Raw genomic sequence first — 24,967 nt, forward strand, 5'->3', positions numbered from 1 at the left:
ACAGAGGTAAATATAATATAGGGATCTACTTATCTTCCACTTTTTGAGGACCTCTACAGGAAGTTAAGTAATCATACCAGAAGAATGTAACTTTCTCATTAGTGCTTGAGAGGAGAAAGAATGAGCAGAGGAGCAGAGCAAGGTCCTGAAGGTCTTTCATTGTCACTGTGTTCACCCTCCCAGCTTCATCTATCCCCAAGGTTTTCCAACAAAAGTGGGAATAAAGACATACTAATTTTACACAAAGATGTCAGAGTTTATACTGTGGGTTCATTGATAAAGAATTGCTCTACAAAGTTTTTTAAATCACAACAAAATTTAGAGAAAAAAATTTATGATTATCATCAAGTAGTTTTTGACCCATTGTGTTTTTCTCTTGCAGAGAAGAGATACATTGGTGATTATAAATCCACTTTTAAATATAGTCCCTTCTCTAACTATCAAAACACACTTTCAAAATGTATGTTAAAAAGTCATCTGCACATATTAGTTCTGCTCCTATATCCCACCACTCTCCCATTCCCCTGAGTTTAAACTTGAATTTGCTTTGTCTAGTTTTGGGCATGTGAGGTCAGCTCATTTGGAACTGATAAAGATAAACATGAATAAGAAATTACAGGACCTAAAAGTATTTTGAGGAGAAGACCTATGTATATACACAGTCTCACCTTTGCCAAAAAATCATTTCACTGCCTGAGTTCTATTAACTCATGGCCATTTGATTGCAGAGGAAAACCTTTGGCTTAAAGCAGTTATTGCAATTGAGAGATGAGAAAAATAATAGCATCAGAATATCCTCTCCTTATCCTTTGACTTTAAATGTGAGCAAATAAAAATATATCTAACTGTTCAGTATACTTACTAAAATATAGTTTACTTTTTAATATACCTCCAAGTTTGTTGCAAATAAGAAAATGTTGACATTTTCTTTTAAAATATTTTCATTATATAGCTTGTAAGGTTCTCGCACAAATGATTTGGAGAAACAAATTTAAAAAATACTGAAAACATTTTTGTAATGCATTCATTTCTTGACTTTTTATTATATATGTACCAAGTACTTTTCTAGAAAAAAACATTTCCTTTCCTTCTGAGTGACAAAGGGAAAAGCAGTAGGAGAAGAAAGAAAGAGAATAGAAAAGAAAGGAAAAAATATGCTCATTTACACTCAATGAAAATTTTAAATATTATGAAATTTTAGAAATGGAAACTTACGTATTATTACAGAAAATACGCAGACTTCTGACTACTGTGCTCTAGGATTATGCAAGCATTTGTACAAATCCATACTTAAGGACTGAAACAATCCCCATGTTCCACTTCCAGACAGTATTCCTCAAAACCACTATAAGAAGAAAACTACCTGCTGTTGTGTCTGTTGGGAGAATCTTTGTTGCTAATCGTATTGGTACGCTTTTGGTGCATTGCTCTCTCTTTTTTCTCACAAGTCTTCAGTTTGAAATCTGCATATTTGAAATTTCACAGGATTCTTGGTTTTATTATTTTCAAAAATTGTGTCAGAGAAATAAAATGCACAAGAGAAAAGTATGGAGTTTTATTTGCTGTTGTTTGTTTCCTTTTACCTCCAATATATCAGATATTTGACCCCTTACATCTCTTCTTGATTGCTCCATTGCTCCATTGTGAGCAGACCACAATCTCAGAGAAAGTGGCAAAAGGAAACACTCCAAAAGACAGCCAGCAAAAGCAACAAGAATGCACCTCTGAATTGCAGATTTAGCGAAGGATTGACTCTTAAACCAGCAAATTTTCACCTGAATATTCACATTGCTCAGACTCATTGTTTTCTTTGATGGTCCAGTCCTTTAGACTGACTACTGTGGTATGGACTGGTTTCTTCTCTTCTTTAAATCCTTTTGTGAGTACAGAAGCAAAGCTTAAGAACTCTCCTCTCTGCAGGGGAGGAAGAGAAGTCCAGCCTTTTAAAAACATTTGGGAGTAAAATTGTATAAATAGCCACTGAGTTGTAAGGGGAAAAAAAATCCTCCTTGACAAGAAAAGGCTGAAATTAGAAGTCATGTTTACAGCCTAATGACTGACACAAGGGGAATATTGTCATTACTCTAATGAATTATTGATTCACCACATGGAAAACTGAAAGCACGAGACATGCTCGTGCTTTCACGAAGAAGAAGGTGGGATTCACAAGTGGAGGCACAATGATTCCCAGGAGTTACTTCTGGAGTTGAAATCACTACACCCACTTTGTCAAGGTGCACCAGCATGGTAGCACGACCACTTAAGCACCAAGTGCTGAGCTGTGCAGGCACTACACCTTTGATGGTCTGAAATTCTGTCTCTGCTCTTCTTTGCAATGCCTTGTGGACCTACCTGCTCACTTCTTTCTCTGCTGGGGAACACAGCACTGTCCAATGCCACCCCATTTTTATCCCAAGCAGGATTTTTGTTGTTGTTGTTGTTGGTTTGGGGTTTTTTTTCTGTTTTTTTTATTTCCGGTAGAAGCACTTTGTACAGGAGGTTCTAGCAGACCAGAGAGCAAAGCATATTTACATTTTGTAAATCTAGTTTTCTATTCCCCAGTCCTTCTTTAGATGGGGCTTCCACAGGACAGAGAGGTTGAGTTAAGCATCTGAAAATAAAATGTCAGAGAGTAAAACTCCAGAGGAATTTCTGCTCTCAGTTTTAGGACACGTAGTTTGAAGAAGGGTAAACTAAAGCTCTACAAAAATGTATGACTTCTACATGAAATAATCTTTACAAGAGGGAAAAGAAGCCAAGAAACTGCCAGGAGATGAGCAAGGAATTGCAGCTTGATGTTCTGGAGCTTTTGTAATTCTTTCTCTTTTGTCAGTCCAACAACATTTAATTCTATTATTTTCAGAAGAATAAGAATCACACTCTCCCCTTACTAAATGGCCATCACCATAGTGATTGAAGTGGTGTACTAGGGGTGAAAAAGGTCTGAATCCACTCCAAAAGACAAAGAAACTGCACGCATTCTATGAATGAAAAAATAAATTTTCACCTTCTCTGTCCAGGATCGGCCCAGTCTAACTTTGAGAGGAGACATTTTGAGTTTTACTGTGAAAATCATACTACTGGATGAGGTCCCCACCCCCCACAGCCAAGCACCCACTGTCACTACTACCTTGTGATGCGCCATAGATTGGGAGAGGAAAAGCTGTAATGATGGGACAACAGTGATGCCTGCTTGGCTTTTAACATCTTCGGCATGCCATCTGTCTGTGGCTTCAGTGCAAGTGTTCCTGGGGATGACAGTGAATAACTGACTAAAGTACCTATTGATTTAACACGGCAATTTCCTACCTAACAGAAAAAAAATTAGGACACCTTCTTATATAGGAAAGTATTTAAACACAAGCTTCATTTTAATTTAATTTTAAGCATGTTTAATACATTCCTGAATCAGGGCCACTTAGGTAATTGTGTGGCATAATTGCAACAGCCTACTTTAAAAGCGCTGTGTAGCACCACAGAAATGTAATTCCCAGTGTCTGTTTAAGGGGGTGATCTATAGCTTAATGTTAGTATAATCGTCATTTGATGCAGCAGTTGCTTAGATTGTAACACTGTAACAGTGTTAAAAAAAAAAGATAAATAAATACATAAAATAGCATAGTGTAAATTTCTCCTAAATTACCACTCCCCCTCTCTATGCATAATGCATCAAATGTACTTAGCACCAGTGAACCGGATAACACTTTTTTAGATGACTCACTATCTTCATGTCGGAGTCACATTCCATTGCAGAGAATAAAATGTGTTACCCTTGGGAGCAGAGATTTGAAGGAAGAAAAAAAAAAATTGAGGGAATAACTTCACATCCATTACTTGAGATGGTTCTTGTATTGGGTTTGCATGGCCAGGGTTTGGCAGGGGAGGGTGGGGGGCTGCGGAGTGGTTTCTGTGAGGAACTGCCAGAAGATTTCCCCTGCCCAGTGGATCCAGTGCCAGCTGGATCCAAGATGAGCAAGGTGCTAGTCTGTGTGGTAGCCTGTGGGATATTGTGTTTAACAAGGAAAAATTACTATCCAGAAACCAATGCCTCTGGAGAGTCCTGCAGACAGGCAGGGCAGGGCAGGAGGGGCAGGAGCTGCTCCAGGCTCTGGAGCTCAGATTCCCCTGCAGCCCCTGGAGCAGCCCAGGGTGAGGCAGCTGTGCCCCTGCAGCCCAGGGAGGGCAGGGGAGCAGAGATCCACCTGCAGCCCCTGGGGGAGCCCAGGCTGGAGCAGGGGATGCCCAGAGGAGGCTGTGGCCCCATGGGAAGCCTGAGCTGGAGCAGGATCCCGGCAGGGCCTGTGACTCCATGGAGAGAGGAGCCCAGGCTGGAGCAGGGGATGCCCAGAGGAGGCTGTGACCCCATGGGAAGCCCGTGCTGGAGCAGGATCCTGGCAGGGCCTGTAGAGAGAGGAGCTCAGGCTGGAGCAGGTTTTGTTGGCAGAATTTGTGGCCCTGTGGGGGACCCACACTGGAGCAGCCTGCTCCTGAAGGACTGACCCCATGGAGGATCCATACTGGAGCACTTTGTCAGCAACTACAACCGGTGGGAAGGACTCTGGAGCAGCTTCTGAAGGACACTGTCCCACAGAGAGGACTCCACACCGGAGAAAGGTAAGAGTGCGAGGAGTGTCCAGCCCACATGGCGGGAGGAGCAGCAGAGATGACCTATGGTGACTTCAACTGCATTTCTTTCCCTGTTCCCCTGTTTTGGAGTGGGAGAGGATGAGGGGAATTCAGGAGTAAAACAGCACAGGGAGAGCAAAGGGGTAGGGGAAAGGTGTTTATTGAATTTGTTTTATTACTCATTACTTTACTCTGATATTACGGGCAATAAAATAATTTCCTCAAATTGAGTCTGTTTTTCTCATGACAGTGACTGGTGAGTGATCTCACCCTCTCTTTATCTTAACCCATGAGTCTTTTGTTATATTTTCTCTACCCTGCCCAGCTGAGGAGGAGAGTGACAAAATGGCTTTAGTGGGCACCTGGCATCCAGCTGGAGGCAACCAACCCATCACAGTTCAGTAAAATCCAAATAATTTGTGACAAAAACATGGATTATTGTTGCTATTAGTAGTATTATTTAAGAAAATGGCCTTTAGCCGGCTTAACAAAACATCTTGCAAATTGCATTACTTATAGCATTTTGCACTGTAAATTTCTTTTTGTTTCTAAGATATGTATGCTTTGAAAGCTTATAATTAACCTACTTCAATCATTTGTATTTTGATGCATTCATGTGCAACTCAAATAAAAAAAAACATTGATGCAACTAATTAAATAAAAGTAAAATCGTATAAAATTTCATTATATCTGTAATTGATTTGTCAACTGAATAATATAGCTAGATATATTACTCTGTTGACAAATTAAGTTAAAATGATAATGACACTTAGCTTAATCCTTATTTTTTATTGCATTCCTTCCAGATAATTTCTCATTTCTTACAAAAAAGGAATTCAACTTTTCTTTTTGGTGTCTCATAAATCTATGGATTCAAACTTGTATATTAAAGTCATTAGCAATTTCTGTTTCTTTTAATTGAAGTAGAATAATTTACAGCAGCTAATTGGCTCTTTCCAAAGTTAATTTGATGGTAGTGATATAATGCAGTCAAAATACATCTGTTGTCCATAGGTGCAATAACATTTAGATAAGCAGGTAATTAAACCATCTAGAATCCAGAGGCCTTCACATCACAGAACTTGCTTTGGAGAACTTGCTTTGCTGGTTTAGCATTAGCTGACATGAGGCAATGAATTTTTCAACAAGAGAAAGGATGAAGCTTTAGGGAGGCTAGAAAGAACTGCCCATGGAGACCTAGGATCTGGGATGATAAGGGGTTAGTGATGAGGAACAGGTAAAAGAAGAACAGTCATTGAGTGTTTCTCATAATAGAGCAAATTGAACGCAAAAAGAATTTAAAATGTTCAAAAATTGAAATGGTATCATGAGGGTCAACTTTGTCTGGTTGCTGGATGCTGACCAAAGCACATTCTCCTGCTCCTCAGTAGAACAGGGGAGAAAGCAAAACTAAAAACGCATAGGTTGAGACAAAAGCATTTTGATTAAAGGAATAAAAGGCCACATGTGGAAACAAACAAAAAACCAAGAATATTTATTCTCTGCTTCTCAACAAAAGAGGATGTCCATCCACTTTTTGGGAAGTTGGGCCTCAGGATGTGCAGTGTTTACTTTGGAATACAAACACACTAATAATGAGTGTTTCTCTCACTCACCCATGCCCCATCCTCCTCCTTTTTCTCAGCTTGTGTTGAATGATGAATGCAACGCTGCAGAGTGGGGAATATGCCTTTGGTCAGCCTGGGTCAGCTGTACCAGCTTTGACCCCTCCCAACCCCTTGTTCAGCTACAGCCTTTGCAGGGTAGAGGTTAGAGAGACTCATGAAGGTGTGCAGGACCAATATAAATGTTGAATGTGGGTAGTACTACAGACCTCATCCATTTTGTCTTGTTCAGCTGCAGTTCATCACAATCATAACTAAATATTTAGCAAAGATTTAATTTTATAGTGTCTTAATTGAAACATTTATTCCCTTTTTTTGTTTTTGTTTACTTAAGGAAAATTTCACTAGATCTGCATGTCCTTCTAAATAAAAGTTGCTCCAAAATTTAAGGCATTTTAAAAATGCTCAAGCAAAACATCTCAAATTGGAATTGGGGGGATGACTTTTGCTTTTGCTGTTTGCATTTTCTTCATCGAAGCTGTAAGGATTTTGAAAATCGGTTGAAGTTCTCTAAACATCTTTATTTTTCATTTGTTCTGAAGGAAACAGTGGGGGAAAAGTACTATTTAGGTCCCAAATATACCAAAGTCCAAGGTCATATGTCTCCTGATATTTACACAAAACCAACTTTCTTCTTATGATGCCAAGAAGTGTACCTCAGAGATGAGATATGTGTGGGATGCAGTGCAATTGTACAAGACAGTTCTTCCCAGTTTGCAGAGAGCACAGGCACATTTTAGCCCCCAGCTATTCAGCACTGGCTCCAAAGCTCAGAATTGTTCATGCATTTAATTCTGGAGACCATCTCAGCCGAAGCAGCAGTGTGCTGGCTGTGATGGCAACAATTACGCTTGCTTTCAGACATCATGCACTGAGGGCTGAAAGTTTTAGCCAAACCACAAATAAGGTCTTCTGTAGAAACTGAATGTTTCTCTGTTAAAGTGTCTTTTAATCAAAGACAGGTACAGCCTATTGAACACTTCTTTAAAATTATCCTTTAGATAAAGGACAAGGAGATAACACCACTCTGCTCACTGGTTTGCAATCCTTGCAGTGTTGGGCTACTAGCAGTGCTCACCATCTATTAAAATTGAGCTCAGGACCTTGAAAATTAAAAACATGTGTTTCTATTGTTTCAGCTAAAATGTCACTGTCAGCAGATGAAGGTCAGTGGTCATGTCATGACCTTTTTAAAGTATTGCAACAGATAGATGGATTTTTGGCTGATATTTTTACACTTAGGAGAGAAAAGGGAATCCAGAAGTTTGTGCTATGTAGCTTTTTTCCCCCACAAGCTGTGTTTTCTGCATATCACCCATTCCCAAGATACCCGCATCTTCAAGTTATCCAGGGAGCTTCACATGTTACTGACGCATCCCAGTGATAGTTACAGTTCTGTTTTCAGATTTACTCTTGCATAAGTGCAGTACAGTCTCATCCAGCATAAGACAAGGGCAGAATACCCCCAAGAATTCTTGTAAAGCCACAGTTAAGCAGCACTTTCCAAGTGCCCGACTCTGAAGACCACGATATGACTGCCTTCCTGTTCATTTAGTCCATTCTGAATACATCACATAATGGATCCTCTTGTAAAATATCATTATTATACTTTACACCTACCCATTGTTTGCTTTTCAATGGGTTAATTACCCTGTCCATGCACTAAAGAGGACCAATATAAATAACATTTTTGTCCAAGATGTATATTTTTAAATAATGTATTTATACATTACTTGTGACTACAAAATGTTTGACATACAATATCATAGGTGACATTTGTAGGCCTGTTTTTGTTTTGAAGGACTGCAAACATCATGTTTGTTGGTTTACCGTGTAACTGGATATCAGTAATACTTCTAATATTTGTGTTACTTCTGTTGCACAGAAACAGAAGGGATTTGCACTTCTCAGGTTTTCATCTTACACCCAGCACTGAATTCAGTTTGCAGTGATGCGTCCTTGTCACATACAAGATACAGGAAGCACATTTGAGTCTACAATAAATTAGAGCATCTATTTCTTTTTTCAGGGCACGATAAAAGAAATAGGATGTAAAAATAAAATGCTTTCCAATGTGGTAGTGCAAGTATTTCACCTTTTTTAGTGCAAACCACTAACTTGTCTAAGTGATATCTGCCCTGTTTGTTTGATGCTAAACTGGAGTCCAACAAAGGTAAAAAAAACTATTACATTTGCCATAGAGATGGCAGGTCAAACTCCCATAGAAACCACATTAGTGATGAAAACAAACAAATACAATTTAATTACCTGCAATCAATACAAAAAAATTCTCTAGGCTGCATGCAAGCTGTGAAAAATAGCAAATTAATGTTCTGTCACAGCCCACAAGCATAAGAACACAAAGATTCCATAAGTAAAATATGATTGCAAGACAAACAAAGTAACTGCAAAAACCAGCTAGATCAGCTCTCCCTTTAGGAGCAATTTTTTTCTGAATTACCTAAGTAACACAGCCATATGCGTCCTATTTTCATAAATCATATAAGCATTTAGGATCCCAGTGGGATCTAGACTCCAAAGCACCCCTGTGATTTATATGTGTATACACAAGTCACTTAGGTGCTTTGAGGAAGGCTACTTCTGGATTTTCTTGGTTTTAACTTAAAAAGATGAGGAAGTGCCTCATATTGTTGCAGGATTTTTTCAATGCCCAAATAATACTTTTGGATTTTCTGCTATAGGTGTCATTTGATAAGTCATTTTGTCACTTGGTAAAGAAAAAATTTAAGTGAAAAGGACCACCTAACCTCTTTTTTGGGGAAAAAAGAAAAAGAAAAAATGAAAGAAACTAAGCCAAAAAACATGGATCATCTTGTGCTAGGCTGTCACAATGATTTTTATATACAATCGATTCACAATGAGGCTAGACTCTGTACTGTTCTTTGTTTCATTGATTTGGCGTTGTTTTTCCTTTTGTTGTTTGCCTGCCTTTCTGTATATATGTATTCTGTTTTATATTTTCATTTTAAATCTCTGAAGCAATGTCATAGGCCGTCTTTTAATTGCTCATAGGCAATCAAATAAAGAAGGGCTACAAATAGAAATCATGTCAAGAAACACTGTCATGTGTTTTGTTTTTTTCTTCTTTAAATAGAAGTAATAGCATATCTTTTTCTTTTCAGAAATGTTAGTAATAGAAAGACTATGACATGAGAAAAATAATCTAGGAACAGATGATATAAGTACAGTGACATTTGACTTTTTTAAATATAAAAAGGAGATAATTATTAGTTTTACTATCTGTGAAGTATTTGTAGATAGCTATTCACACGTTTATTAATGGACATTTAGGTACATCAGAGTTCAGCTGTTCCTGTGCTCTGCTAGAAAAAAAGAACAGGAATCCAGCCAGGTTCTAGCCTGAAAGTTACTATCGTGTTACTGTATGTACATGAGGAAGTAGAAGTGGTGAAAATAGTGAAAACAAGCAGAAAAAGGGCAAGCTGTGTTATTTCTATTTTAAAATATATTTTCTAGCAGTGTGGTACAGAAAGCACCATCTTAATTTTCAACTGGTAGATACTGAGGCCCTTCCCTTTGCTGTAGATCTGGAATAAATACTTGATGACTTCAGGCTTTTTTTTTCTTGTTTCACACCATTTTGCCTGAGGTCACAACCTGGACCCTTGACATTCACCAAACCCCCTCTAGTCCAAATGTAATTTGCACCACCAGTGAATTCATTTTTCAGCCTCAGACCTCGAGTCTCCTTCCCTAAAAAGTCAACAAAACAGTATCAGAAAGTGTCAGTGTTAGAAAACGTATTTTGCTGTATAATAGGGAACATAATTTCCTCCTCCAACAGATTTCCAATCTAAATAGCCTCTTATTTAGAATCCTGCATGCACTGGTAAGTGACGTTTTGGTACCCAGCTAGAAATGAGCAATAACATTCAAATGAAAATTGGAAGCTGAAGATCTAATCATTAACAACAGATGGTTCAATGTGAATCTGATAAACAAGTTGTTGGTCCCCATCACCACCCCCTCCCCTTCTCCTGCCAGTTTCTTTTCTTTTCCCTTGTATATGTTTTTGAGTATGCGAGTTGTTTTACCACAGTCAAATCAACAGGGGAAAAAGGCATTCCAAAACCAAAAGGTAAACCTCATGATAAATCTGGAATACATTCAGGTGGAAGTGGAAATCACTTGAGCATCTAGTGCTGAGGTGTCTGAGATTTAATTCAGACAGTTCAGTTAGCACAGTGGCAGTTTTCTTAGACTCTGGATTGTCTCCCACATTGGTCCATGTCCCAGTATTCTCAATGCACAACCTGCTACACTAAAGAATCCAAATATGAGAGACTCAGCTTGCCCCTTGGATGCTCATGTGCAGAACACAGTGAAAGGCAGTTGGAAACCTACAATTACATTTTGTCTATCATGGCTGGATTTCATCCCAGTTTTACAATAGGTCCTTCTTTCTCTTTCTTTATTCACCAAAAAGAGAGTCCTTGCCTATGTGCATGATCACATGCTAAACACAAAGGAGAACATGGAACACAAAACTGCAATATTATCAAATCTATTATCTTCAATAAATGAAGAACACATATGGGTAAGATACGGAAGTATGCAATTGTCCCATTTAACATCCTTCTTCTTATTTGTTGTTGTGGAAGTTCAAAAGCTGCACAAAGGCTTTTTGGTCAGATAAACATAGTTATTTTGCTTTGTATTAAAGCAGTTTCTTCAATCCAAGTTGAACAAATCTAAGTTAAAAGTAATTTTATTTTGAGTAAGCCCCAGGAACCCTGGTGGCATAATTGTCAAAATGCTAGAAGTTTAAAGAATTAGTATCAGAGTAAAGCATTGAACAAATAGCACGGCCCCCCATCTCAGGAATTGCAGACTTGGAAGTGCACTGTTGGAATATATCTAGACTGAGACTGAAGAGGAACCAGAGGAGCTCCACTGAATTTTCACAGATTACCCAAGCTAACTTTTGAAGGAGGCTCAACAGTACTGGAGAAAGTATAGGGAGTCTAAATCATTAATAGACAGGACTGGGAACTTGTGGGTCTCTAAATTCTGGTTTGCAGAGAATATATGGTATCCACCATTTAAAGATAAAAAGCACTCATATTCTATCTGAACAAAGATTAGCCTGCCCCATTACCATGAGCACCTCTACAGTGTCACAAATGGTCATGTACAACTCAGGAAAGGGAGGGAAATGGGGAGTACTTAAAGCCATGCTGTTATCAAGAAATGTAAACCTCAGACTACAGTCCTGTCTGCAATGACCACCATAAAAGGAAAATATATTTACGGATTCTGATAATTATAGATTAAAGGACTTCCTAGAGCATTATCCCAGAGTTGTGAGGGAAAAGATGGTGAAAAAATCTGAAGTCCTAATACACCATGGCATTGAAGAACGTTAGGCTTCTGAGATTGACTGTAGCTTTCTTTTGTTTCTAGACTGGAAAATAATTTCTTCAGAAGAAATGATGCATTAAACACGGTTTTCCTACCCATAGAATGGCTTCACGTTCTTTTGAACATGGAAGGAATAATCACACCAAATCAAATAAGCTTTGAGGTTTGATCCAAAATATTTATGTTCAAAGCAATGAATTATTTTCAGTAGTTGCCAACCCATGACAGATTCAATCTACATCTGTAAACATCAGAACATTTTATATTCTGATACAATTTTCCTGAATTTACCATAGAGACAAGATTTTTGTGTGTGTGCATGTTAATCCCAGTGTAAAATATCCCCAAATCAATCAATCAATTGATTAACAAATTAAGTGCTAAATAATGGATGGGACTGTGAACATTTCCTGACAAGATGCTGAGAATAAAATATGTGTCTACAATTCTTTTGTCTAATAGTCAGCCAACAAAGCATTGCACTGTTTTCTTTAGGAGTTTACATAAATGCTTGGAAAACAAATGGAAAAATGTGTTCAAACAATATTTTAGCATTCATATAAGCCAGCAGAAATGGTCATTACACTGAAAAATGAATAAAATTCTTTTTCTTTCAAATTAAATTTTAATGTAGCAGAACTTTACATGATCCCAGAAACATAAATAAATACAAGGTGACAACTAAGTATTTTCCACCGCTAATTATGCTATTAGTATTGAACGTTGTGTAAAGTTCTCATAAAATAATATTGCTAAATGCTAAAAAAAAAAAAAAAATTTTTAAAAAAAAAAAAAAAAAAAAAAAAAAAAAAAAAAAAAAAAAAAGGAAGCCAAAGGAAGAGTTGTGAAAACACTGAAGAATTCATGTAGTAAAGTTTGTCTTATGCAAGAATTGCATCTTATTTTTTTCATTCCTAATTATTATTTTGTTTTATGCTGGCACATGACTAACATTTGGGCTGTCGATACCACAGTTTTGAGTCTTCGTATATGTATTTTACAACTGGGTCTTAGTCACTTTAAGCTGTTTTCACATGGATGTGTCAATCTATATTTTTGTGCATCACTAAGTGTCTTACAGCGAGTGAAAGCTAAAGAAAGGGCTTTTTTTTCTTTTAAGAATGATATGGAAAGGCAACTATCACAGTCGTTTTGCAAAAGCAAAGTGAGGCATGAGTGAGTAAAGTGTCACATTAGCCTGTGGATGTTTCTGTGGTTAAATCAGAACTTGAACTCTGCTCTCCCACAGGCCAGGCTAACAGTTTATTTTCCCTACTGTTTTCCCCACTTCATTTATAAGCAAATGTACCATCTATTGCCCGCACACGCACATGCCACTCAGACTTGCTGTGATCAACATGTTGTGAAACAACAGTCTAGTTTGGATTGTTTAGGGCTGCTGGCATAATGATTTTGTATGGCTGCTCCACTTCCCAGTGGAGTTGTGTTTTCCTAGATTTGCTTTAATGCAAGTGCTTTTTGCAAATAGAGGAGACACTGGAGAGGCTTGCAAAAACACAAACCCTTTAACAGTTCATTGGGAAGCAAAGAAGGATCCCTTGCTAACCAGACTGACTGTAGCTGTTCAGCTGAGCAATCCTGTCACTCTTATGGTCGCTCCTAATATTTGATGGCTGGTCATGTATAGCATGCCTCATCACACCATCTCTGGAGGCACTGCATTGGAGATTTGAAAAGATGCCACTCTTCTGGAAGGATACTGCTGCTGATTGAACGGTGAGGCTATGACTCTAGGTTCCTGTTTCACATCTCAGGCTTATTCAATTCCTGTCTATACCAAAATTTAAAAGAAAACAAAAGAATGTAGAAGTTTGTTTCATGCAGGATTCAAAGGGACGCTGGGTTTTGTGACTGACCTGTGGTCAAATATCTACAAATGTGGAACAAAAAAATAAAAAAATGAAAGAAGATGTTATTTCTCCACATCCATGTACAGAATGCCACTTGACTACTGCCCAGTCTGAAATCTTGCTGCAGTCACCAGTGGCTCTCCCACACACCCTAAGAGCAAAACATTTTCTATATTTGACTCAAATTTCTAAATATTTCACAAAATATTAAGACCATCCCACAAGCTTGGGGTTGAGGGACTTAAAATAAGTGTAGGTGGGAATAAAAATCCATTTGCACAGACTTGTGGCCAGAAGGATGAGGGAGTAGAGAAATGGGGAAAAAAAAACCAAACCAAAACAAAAACACCTGAGTGTGGAAAAGATATTTCAGTCTCAAAAGTGTCCCAGAGGGCTAGTAAAAGTTCTGAGACTTTTTTTTTTAATAATTTTGAGAACTTTAAAAGGTAAAATGAAAGAAAGGACAGCTGGCAGCTCTAAGGACATCAAGAAAAAATTATTTTGCTTGTCTTAGAAATTTGCTAAAACAAGTTTGTATAGAAATCTCTGTATCTATATTTTATTTTAGGTTTTTGCAAATTTTAAACCCAGATTGGCAGAAGTCAGGTAAACCTGGTGACAGAGGAAAGTATCTGTTCACGTTGATGGATCTTGGTTTCAGGGTGTATGTTGTTAGTGAATTAATAGCTCTCATCACTTTCTGTGTTTTCTCTGTTCTCTTTAAATAGTGTTGGAATAAAGGAAGTAAAAACAGCTCAGGAAAGAAAGAAAGTAAGATTTTGGTTTAGCCTTTGACAGTGAAAGCAATGATTTGTAGTTATGGGCTCAAAAGCACACAGATAATAGCTCAGACATTTGGACTAATCTGAAGTTAGATATTTCATATAAATGTCCCACCCCTTTATAATGCTTCTGTATTTCAAATTCTTTTCTTTATTAAATAATGAAAAATCTGTCCTCAGACAGATCTTAGTCTTCAGCTAACCTTGGTAAAAAAATTTCTTTTTGAAAGCAATAAATACCTAGTTAAGTTCTAAAATGTTAATAGCTGTGCAAATAGTTACTGCTGTCTAAATGAGTGACCATTTAATGAATCACTTCCACCAAAAAGGTCAGTGTAGCAAGTCCCATGTGCATCATGTTATTACAACTTACCAGTAAATGACCACATTAATATTAACTGACAGATTGCAGACCTTTATGTTTATGTGCAGTAGGTTTCTGGAAAGTGCACTTCTGGGAGGTGTTAGAAAACTTTCTGCCAGCATATCATCCTGTAAATCGTGCTGTTTTCAGGTCATTACTTGTTCAACCTGTGGACACCTTGTTATGGAGCTTTTTGAATGAGAAGTACGTTAGTGAATAAAGTACACTTGACCTCTCACCTTCAAAGTCCTTTCATTTCAAGCATCTGGGACATGTCACAGATAGGTGTTTTTATCAGGCAGACCCTTGACAGCTCTGAAATGGCCAGTTTTGTGCACTCAGGTCAGAGACAGTGTGCAGCAGCAAACTTTGATACCCTGATGATGCTGATAGTTGTCGTCTCTGTGATAAAGGTGAATTTCTAAATTAAGCATAATGTATCAAGCTTGTACTAGAGACCTGTCATAACACCATGGCACAGAATTCCCTCACTGAGGGCAGACATGCCCTGTGTTCACCAGCATTTTAACTCAGCTACAGATTGTTGAACTGTTCTTGGTAGCACTGGGCCACTTACACAAAAGCCTCAACTGTCTTAATAGGGGTGTGCCTAAGGCAAAGGTCAGAGCACAGGCTGGAGCTCTGTCCTGCAGAAGAGGAGGCCAGGGTTCTTGACTTTGCGCATTGTAGGAGGCCACAAAAACTGCTCTTTCTCCTCTAGCCTGTCATGTGGCTGTGAGGAGGTCATAGCTCATCAAAGAGAAGGGATGAATGGATTCATCTCATTCCACATGGGAAGATTTCTCCTCACCCAAGGTCTCTTCACCTGACCTCTCCTTCAGTCTTTTCATTTTGTCTACCTTCAATGATCTACTTAGAGCTCTTGACCTTCAGACCTGTAACATACCCAAGCTCAAGACAGGAAAATCAGGCATGCAAACAGTCTGGGTCAATGCTCCTGTAGATCTCTGAGAAAGGTAACTCGCTCCTGACCACTGGTAAGCCATTCCTACCTCCTCAGAAATTTACTGAATAAAATGAAGATGCTGAAAAAGTGGTTGTGAAGTTAAGCTTTTGTACTCTTTTAAAGAAAGGACCACCAGCCCCCAACATACATTTTCAGAGAGTGTAGAGAGGAAAAATGCTATTAAAAAAATCCCTACTTGCTAGTGTCCTTTTAAATTATGTAAAGCCAATTTCTTGTAATATTGTCACTGAACAAATAATCAGTTCGTTGAGGAAGATTTGTGGCTGCAATTATTTATTCATTTTAATGTTTGTTATTAAGCCTTCCTCTTGCTGTTTGCACCCATTATATGATGAAAGATCAATACAAAGAAGATGAGGAAGTGCAGAAATGACGGTTAATTATCAGGGAGTAAAGAGGAGAAGAGCAGCCCCAGTACAAATGCCTGTGAGATCTACAACCAGTGTTTTAGTCTTTTGCTAATATTAGCCTTTGTTTTACAGTGTGAAGTGGTTTTGTTGTTGTTGGTTTTTTTTGTTTGTTTGTTTTTTGTATTGTTTTGTTGGGGTTTTTTTCAACCTGGATAATAAAGTGAACACTTGAGACAAGTTTTATCATGCTTTTCTATTACATTCAATAGCAAGGATTGAATTACGAGAAGCAGTGGTTCCAAGTGGATAGATGGAGTCTGCAGTTGAGAAACAAGATTTTGAGGTTTTTTCCCAGTTAAAGAAGTGTCTGGCTATATAATTTTTTTCCCACTTTCTTGTGTTTCTACAGGGGTAAAACAGTAGACTCACTCTTGCCTTCTTCTTTAGTATTTTGTAATCTAAAAATAGAAACTAATATAACTTACTAATATCACAAGTATGTGTCTGCATCTACATAGGCCTGGGCTCATTTATATATATATATATGTATATATAAAGACATATAGCAAAATGTCAATATTTTGTAGCTTAGATTAAATTGTATCATTGTTATCCAGCATTAACAGAAATGAAAATCCTGGAGATGCATTACCATTATTTTAATTTATTCAGCAGTGGAGAAGTGAAATACATTTCAACCATTTCTTTCAAAATAGCATATTTTCTGTTAAATGCAATCTTCCTCCAGCAAAATTTTTACTTTCTGACTGACAAAATATTTGATACTTGTTAGTTTGTCTGAGATAATATCTCCTGGTATCAGGATACTCAGTTTGATTTTTTCAACTGGGGTTGCAAAGTGTTTTTTCTGTATAATACCAAAGAGGTGTCACAGTCTGCAACACTATGGACTGCTCAAAGAAGTCTTAAATGGACAACACTGGTAATTCAGCTGTGAGCCCTCATGTATCATAATAAATCTAGTGAGTTCATGGGCTACCCAAGTGGGAGAAAGCCTGAAAGTAGGTGTGTGTTCCAGATTTTATATAGGTCAAAGGTCTCCTTCTAAATGCGTATGAAATCCATCATATATCTTCAGGCCAGCCCTGAAAGTTGCCTTTAGTGAAAATCTCCCACAGTCTAGATATTACTACATACAGATGACGGGTAACTATGGTAAATATCTCTCAGAGTCACTTTCTGTTAATGTGGGGCCAGGAACTCTATTAAAATGACAAAAATAATAATGTCTCTGAAATCATCCTCTCTCTTGCTACATGTCCACAAAACTTTTGCCAAAGCTGCCTTAATTTCTAACTGGTTTTACATCTGTCTTCTTGCCACGGTGCAGCAAAAAATAATTCACAAGATGACACAGTTTCATTACCTTTTTTTCTTTTTCACTTCATAACGAATGTTTAATAGTAGTAAAAAAAAAAAAAATTCCTTAGTTGCAGTAAATTCATATAAGTTTTCCTTCTCATCCAGATTCTTATCTGAAGAAAGATATTCCATTCAGCACTACTTATTTCAGCCATGCACTTCATTGAGTTATTAACTTACAGAAATACTGAATTTCACAATGGGAAGACACTTTTAATAATATCAATTACTTTATGGTATCAGTTACACTGTGTTCAGCATGATATTTTTGGTGCCTCTGACAACAGTGAGACTGAATGTACCCACAAATGCATATTTGGAGCAGCAGTTTTCTGTCTAGTCTGTAAAATTGTGAACCATAGAGAAAGGCAGCAATCTATGCCTACAGCTATGCACCTGATATTTAGCTATCCTGTTTCATTCTTGTGAGTCATCCTATTTGACTTACATAGGTAAATCTAACACATCAGTGTTTGCAGTATTAAGCTTTAACAACAGTAACAAAAACCCTGGATATTTTCAGCATAGATAAATCCATCTCATTTGCTTTACTAAATGCTGCCTGGCAAGCAAAGTTATAGAATTTAGCAGCACAAGGCACAAACCGGTTGGAAACAAATCTGAAGCTCTGGAGATCACTCACAGAATTAAGTGCATTTCAATGTGTAGGTAGTTGTCAGAAGTGCTCCATAAATCTCGTTCCAATAAAAATATTGCATGATTATTTTTTCCTTGTATACATATCTGAATAAAATAGAAACCTGTCTTTCCTAAATGCTCCTGTCAGATTTTAGAGGTTTTTTTTTTTTTTTTTTCTCATTTCTTTCTTTGCTGAATTGAGTTCCTGTTACAAAAACAGATGTTGGAAGAAATACATTTCTTGGCAAAGTTAAGAGCTACAGAGGAGAGCAAGACATTGTTCTTCATTTTACTATGTACTTTCCCTTGAAACTTACTGACTGCTTAAATCATCTCAGCTACACAGGAGCCTTTAGCAATAAAATAAAAACTGTATTAACCACTAAATTTTATACATAACTGGTATTTCTCATCGACACAGAGTTTATGAAACTTGTCAACTTCTGAGTCCAATTTATATGAAGGCAATCATAATCTGAGGGCATATGAAATGATCTAGCCAGAAATTGTGCAAATAAAATTAACAAATTTATTAATTTTTCTCCCGCCTCTGAAGATCCACTTGCGGTTTTCCATACTCTTGGCAAGGGATGAATAGAAAGCTGAATACAGAAGTTTAGCCTCTCCATTAAGTTGAAACTTCCTGCTGGGATTTGAGGAAAAGTCTGGCATAGAAATAGGTAACCATTTAGCTTCTGGGCTGCTTGGCCTCTCCAGCTCAAAGGAAGCACAGGGCCAGAGGTTATGTATTATTCATTTTTCAATTGGACTCAGTGGAGAAATTTGAGAGTTTACTACATAAATATGTTAAATTTAAGTACATCATGCATTTCCATAAAACTCACTGAGGCCCAGATTCATCATTTCCTCCCAGCTCAACAAACTGCTTTAAAGCATGCTCAAATTGACTTCAACAGAGCTGTAAGCACTTACTGAAAGTTCAGAGTGTCCTTAAATGATTTGGAGAATAAGGACCATCTGCATATGTGCAAGTGCTTTGCTGAGCATTCGTAATGACCAATCCACAGCCCCAAGAAATCCATGAGGTTTCTCTATTGATGTCACTGGGTTTCAGATTTAGTCTTAACAGTTGGATATTTCCAGTTCAGAGCTCTCTTGTTGCTTTCTTGAAAGGAGATGGCATTCAGCCTTTCATTGCAACGTCCCATGCTTTGTATTAGAAAGCCCTGGAAAGCATTCTAAGGTTTCTTACCTAATGGTGTCTGTGGGCCTTGTCGTGGTTATGATTTTAAAATGCACTGCTCAAAAGTGACTATGAACAGAACAGAATCAGAATAATAATTCCTGTAGAAGCAGATTCAAATGCCTGTGCTGTCTCTGCCATGGGGAGTGGGGCTTTTTGTCAGGGTAGGAAACTCCACGCTACCTGTGGCACACTTAGAGATGCATTTCCAACAAAAGGGACCCATTGTAGAGCTGTTTATTACCAAGATGGTTACAGATATTAGGGTCTAAATTTAAGAGTGTTGCGAATGAACCGCATTATTTATCAGACCCTCTCTTCCTACAGTCAGATGAGTTGAGAGCAATCTATGCTTCAGCCAGTTTCCTGACCCACATTAAAGTTAATGCAGGACAATTGAATTATGTTCCATAATCCTGATTTTGAAGGCAATTTCATTCTTACTTATTTCAGCACCTTCTGCTTTTAATGACTGCTTCTCTTTTTTCCCCCTACTTATTTATAGGACTGTTTATACTACCATGAGATGACCAGATATTTAAATTCTCCCTGAGACTTGTCCTTTTCCTCAACATCCTGAAGTAAATTATTCACAGGAGCAATTCTTGCCTTCTCAATCCCCACTCTTCTATGCCTCAGAAAGAAACTCCAATAAAACCTTCTTGTTTTACTATGGTGCACCAATGTGGTAATTATTAATAATTTTCTAAATCATTCTTCATAATATATCTGGAAAGGGCAGAAACTTAGATTCCATTGAAAAAGCTATGAGTGTGAGAAATTAGCATTTATTAAAAAGCATTTATTAAATGAAAATGAGAACTGGTTCACAAATAAAACAAAATAAACTGAGCCAATAAAAAAAATCTTAATTCAGCAAATTAAGAGAAAAATGCACATTCAAGACATAGGTGCAGAAAGAGAAAACCAGAATGTGAGGGGGGCAGTGGCATCATCTCAGTCACAAAATTAACAGACACCATTCAGTGCTTCCATGAAGTGGGCTCCTGGAAAGAGACAAGGCATGGCTCTGAGAAGACCATTTGTGGCATATTACACAGAATTTAAGTGTCCATGTTGGCCACTTAGTTTAAGTCTAGAAAAGACTCACAAAAAATGGCCTAATGGTTTGAAGAAATGCTTTAAAATGGAAAAAATCAAAGGTAAAGAGGAGATGTACTGGAAATTTGAAAATTTGTTTCATTTAACAGAGAAAAGTCGCAAAGTCAATCGCTGAACACTGGAGTTGAATTCAAAGGAGAAATCAGGCCCTCATATTTAACAAGCCTAGATAAACAAATTTTTGGAACAAACTGCCAAAGGGAATGATAATTTTTACTTGGTGGGTTTAATTCAGCACTGCAGACTTTTCTAGACAATGTTTGCCATACTGTAGGCTGCTATGCTAAATATAGGAACAGCTAGATAAAAGAAAAGGAAATTATTTATGCAGGGTATGGGACTAGAAAAATGAATTATTCCATTGGGGTCAAATTTTTGTATGATCTTATGGATACTGGGTGATCAGAGGGTTTTAGAAGTTTCCCTGTAATGAGAAAATAGAGCTGTTCAGTCTGTTCCCTTTATCAAAGTAAGGAGTTGACTGTATTGTAGTCTGTAAGTAGGAATTAAAAGAAAACCAGAACAAAAACCACAACCATGACAAAACAAGACCAAAACTCATTATTAAGTTGTTGAAAGCTGAAATCTCAAAGTTTAGGATGGATACATGGATGGAAGGATAGAAAAGGAGTTAAGGATGACAATTTAAGTGTTTGGGTTAACACAGTGCAGGAATCTTTATTGCTTTAACTCTTGCTGCAAATACTTTAATGTCTTTCTAAAGGACATAATGCAAAAAATTGACTGAACCTGTGGGTCACAAGGGATCACATGGCACTGTTGGAAGCACCCCTTTTGACACTTACCTCGGGGAATTTCAAATACCTACACCATTCCTAAAATCCCCAAACCCCCCAGAATGAGGCATAATCTGAGCCATACTGCTTGCACATGCTTTATCAACAACAATTTTTATTGTCAAAAAGGTTTAAAAAAAAGCAGCCTTCTGTCACAGTGAGTAACACATTTGTGTTTCATCTAAAATAGCTGATTTGTCTACAAAAGTTTTTACTGTGATGCTTTAGAACACAGTGAAAGACCTGCTGGCATGGGAGAAGGATCACAATATCACACTGCTATCTCCTCTCTTCTGTATTGGTACGTTTTGTTGCTTTTAAGACCTGTTTCTATTTTTAGTCTATTGCTGCAATAAAAAAAATGATAGTCACTTGTGTTATGTTATTAACTCTACCCCAAAGGGTTCTCATTCGTTTCCAGATAAATATCATTTTCTGTTGTTGATTATTTGGATATAGACATTAAGAAGGATCCTGATAAGCTCCCGTGCCACATGGAAATATGGCAGGATCATTCCCAGGGGTTATGCTGTAATATTTCAAGTGCTTAGAGTAATGATGTAAATGTCAGATGGCATAAACCGAACAGGTTTTTCAAACCCACTTCATAGTCAGCACCCCATGTTTCAGAGCAGTGCCTTGGTTTGCAAGCTCAGAATTCCACTGGATTATGGTGCAACATCTGTTGTCTTCAGGAGCTGTGCTGGAATTTAATACACTTTTATCCAATGTAAATTACTTGGGTTAATTGCAGCAATGTTGAAGACTCCACCCTAAAAAGTAAGACCTTTTAGAGACAACTGTGAAGTTTAGGAGCTTATTAATGCAAGTTCCTAAATTAAATTACTGACATTTAGCAGAAGGAATACTGTTCACTCTTTCCCACCACCCAAGTCACTTCTAACCTTCCATAACAAACTGAAGCATTCCCTTTTTCTAGAATTTAAGGGGAGTGCCAAAAATAAAAAAAAAAGGCAAAAGAACCAATTCTGTGATCCTAGTTCACTCTGAAAAATGCATATTCTTAGTTTGTGAGCAATGATAAAATTCCCCATTCTCTATCATACAATGTTAAAAATGAAAATAAGTTATATATCTTCAATATGACTAGGTTTTCTTGTGCTTTTTGACCTATTTAATATTGTCAGTTTTCTAATTGCATTATTAGCATGGAATGAAGAAACAGTAACATAAAGTTGTGTCTCCAACAATCCACAGCAGTCTTACTTTTAATACCATTTCTGTAATGACCATGTACCAAAATACATAATTTCTTTCCACAAGTTAGTGTTGATTTATTTAATGTGTTATAGTTGCTTTGATTTGTCTTGGTCATTTCTGATATTGCCTTTACTTTTATCATATATTTTGACATTTGGAAATTACAAAGAAAAAAAAATAAAAGTGGTTAAATTAGATTTGGACGACAGAGCCTATGGAACTCAAAAAAAAAAAAAATCCTGATCATTCACTGATGATTAAATTTAAAAAAAAAAAGAACTAAAGAAAGCAAAAATAGGAAATAAAAGCAATAATTCTGTTGACAATCACACAATGTGTACTTGGAAAATTACACATTATGCTGGAAACCAACTCTTATGATTATGATATCTTTTATGTTCTTGGCTTCCTGATATCAGAATCTTTCTCATTCTAAACAAGCATGAAAGTGGAGAGGAAGAGGAAGGTAGATGAGTTCAAGTAAGATTACCAGCAACTTACAGCACAGTTTGAGAAACTGACTTTGTTGATTTAAACACAGTACAATAAATCAGATTCCATGACCCTCCAAGGGTCAACTCCCAGCATTTGAAAAAGTGAGATAAAGTGAAAAACTTGAAAATAAAAAAGAGTTGCTGAAAGCACTTTTCCCTCCCAAACTCTCTTGAGAGCATTTGAGTTTGTAGGCCCTTCTGAGGCTTGCTCTGTATGCATTTTAAAAGATGGAAGGGTTTGGTTTTTTTCATTTTTTTCCCCACATTTTTCCACTATAGGCTAGCTACCTACTTAGTGATTACCTGACTCATTTCTTTTTCACTTGCTTCTTGATATTTGAAGAAACACAGCCATGAAACACTACAGACCTTCCTCTATGGATAGTTCAAGCTAATTTACTGCATATTTATTCAAAAATATGTACACATGTATATAATTACAGACACTAAGAATATACACTTAGAAATAAGCTCATCCAAGAAAGACAGACTCAGAAAATATAAATCCCAAAGGAGTTTTTAAATATTTATGTAGCAATCCATCACCTGCCACTTGTTCTTTATGGCCATCCCCATAATCAGTAAATCAATGTTCCAGACATTGAGAACCAGGACAGCCTTAGGATATAACCTTTCTGATCTTCTGGAAAAGAATGTAAATATATGAAGTTACACAAAAATCCATTGCCATTAGAAACAAGAAGGGTTCTAAACATTTGTACAAATTTCAACTGTATGCAATTAAGGCAAGAAAACAGAACCCTGACACAAAAACAATAATGATTCTGGGGTAACTCAGCATACAGTTTATATATGTCTATATCCATGCTCCTAAAATGCTTACTTGTCCCCTAATACTTATTAGAGAAATTAAAATACTGCTGTTCTGGTTCAACACTTCCAAGACTAGGCAGAGAAATGATGTAAAATTATCAAATATCAAATGAAAAAAAAAAGTGTACTTTTAATCTTACCTAACTTAGCACATTTACCAGCCTTGAAATAACTTTAGCTAGCAGTTCAAAGTGATTTTGGCAAACTTCAGGCACATTCAGCATCACTGAACTTGAAACCATTGGTGAACCTGGTCTGACACATATGAGACAAAACTGAACCAAGTTTCATTGTTCTTAGTTGTCAGACTCTAACCAGATCAACCAGTTTTGGTGTTGAGTTTATGATTTCGGTGTTAAGGTGGTTTTTTTGTTCTTATTGGTTTTGGGGTTTTATTTGTTGGGTTGGTTGATTTTTGTTTGGTTGGTTTTTTGTGGTGTTTTTTGTTTATTTGATTTTGCTTTTTGTTGGTGGTGGTTTTTTGTTTTGTTTTTGTTGGGCGTTTTTTTGTTTGTTTGGTTTTGGTTTTGTTTTTGATTGGTTGGGGTTTTTTTGTTGTTTTTTTTACCCATTCTTTTGAAATCTCAGTATTGTGGGCAAAAAAAAGCCTGTCCTGTCTACATTTTTATTGGTCTGCTTTATCCATTGACAGCTTCCTACACCATGAGTCAAGTTGTAAAGCAACATACTTTCACAAAGGGAGAAAATCCTAGTTCTCTCCTTCCTTGTCTTTCTGCCTTTCCCAACATGTTACCATAGATCTAAGCCACCAGAAATTGCATAGCAATTATTTTTTTTTTTAATCTAGACAAACCCCCATGTATGTTTTTGTATCTGAGTCTTTATGTAGAAATGAAATATGTTTATAGTGCATGCAGTGCATACATATGTTTAGTTATACATTGTATGCATATTTATACATGTTATACAGAGAGTTTATGGATAAAAAGTAAATTTATACAGACTGTACCTGTGTCTGCATGTTTGTGTGCATATGTATATTTGAATAGCACAAACTGTAAAGAGAGGTAAGGGGATGGGAAATAGAACAGAAGCACAAACACCCAAATGTTTAGGAAAGTTTTGGGATAAGAGAAGCTCAGCTAAAATGCTTTTGCGACCTTACCTCTGTTGGGTGCAAATGATGCTCTCTGTAATATACAGATAGATGTATAACCCTGTTAACTGCCTCATCCTGTGGTGTCATCACTACTGTAATTAATGAATTACCATATCAGACTGCAATGACTATAAAGTTTTAGGG

The sequence above is a fragment of the Pyrgilauda ruficollis genome, unplaced genomic scaffold (genome assembly GCF_017590135.1).
Source record: "Pyrgilauda ruficollis isolate IOZ18807 unplaced genomic scaffold, ASM1759013v1 scaffold121, whole genome shotgun sequence".
In the NCBI taxonomy this organism is placed as follows: domain Eukaryota; kingdom Metazoa; phylum Chordata; class Aves; order Passeriformes; family Passeridae; genus Pyrgilauda; species Pyrgilauda ruficollis.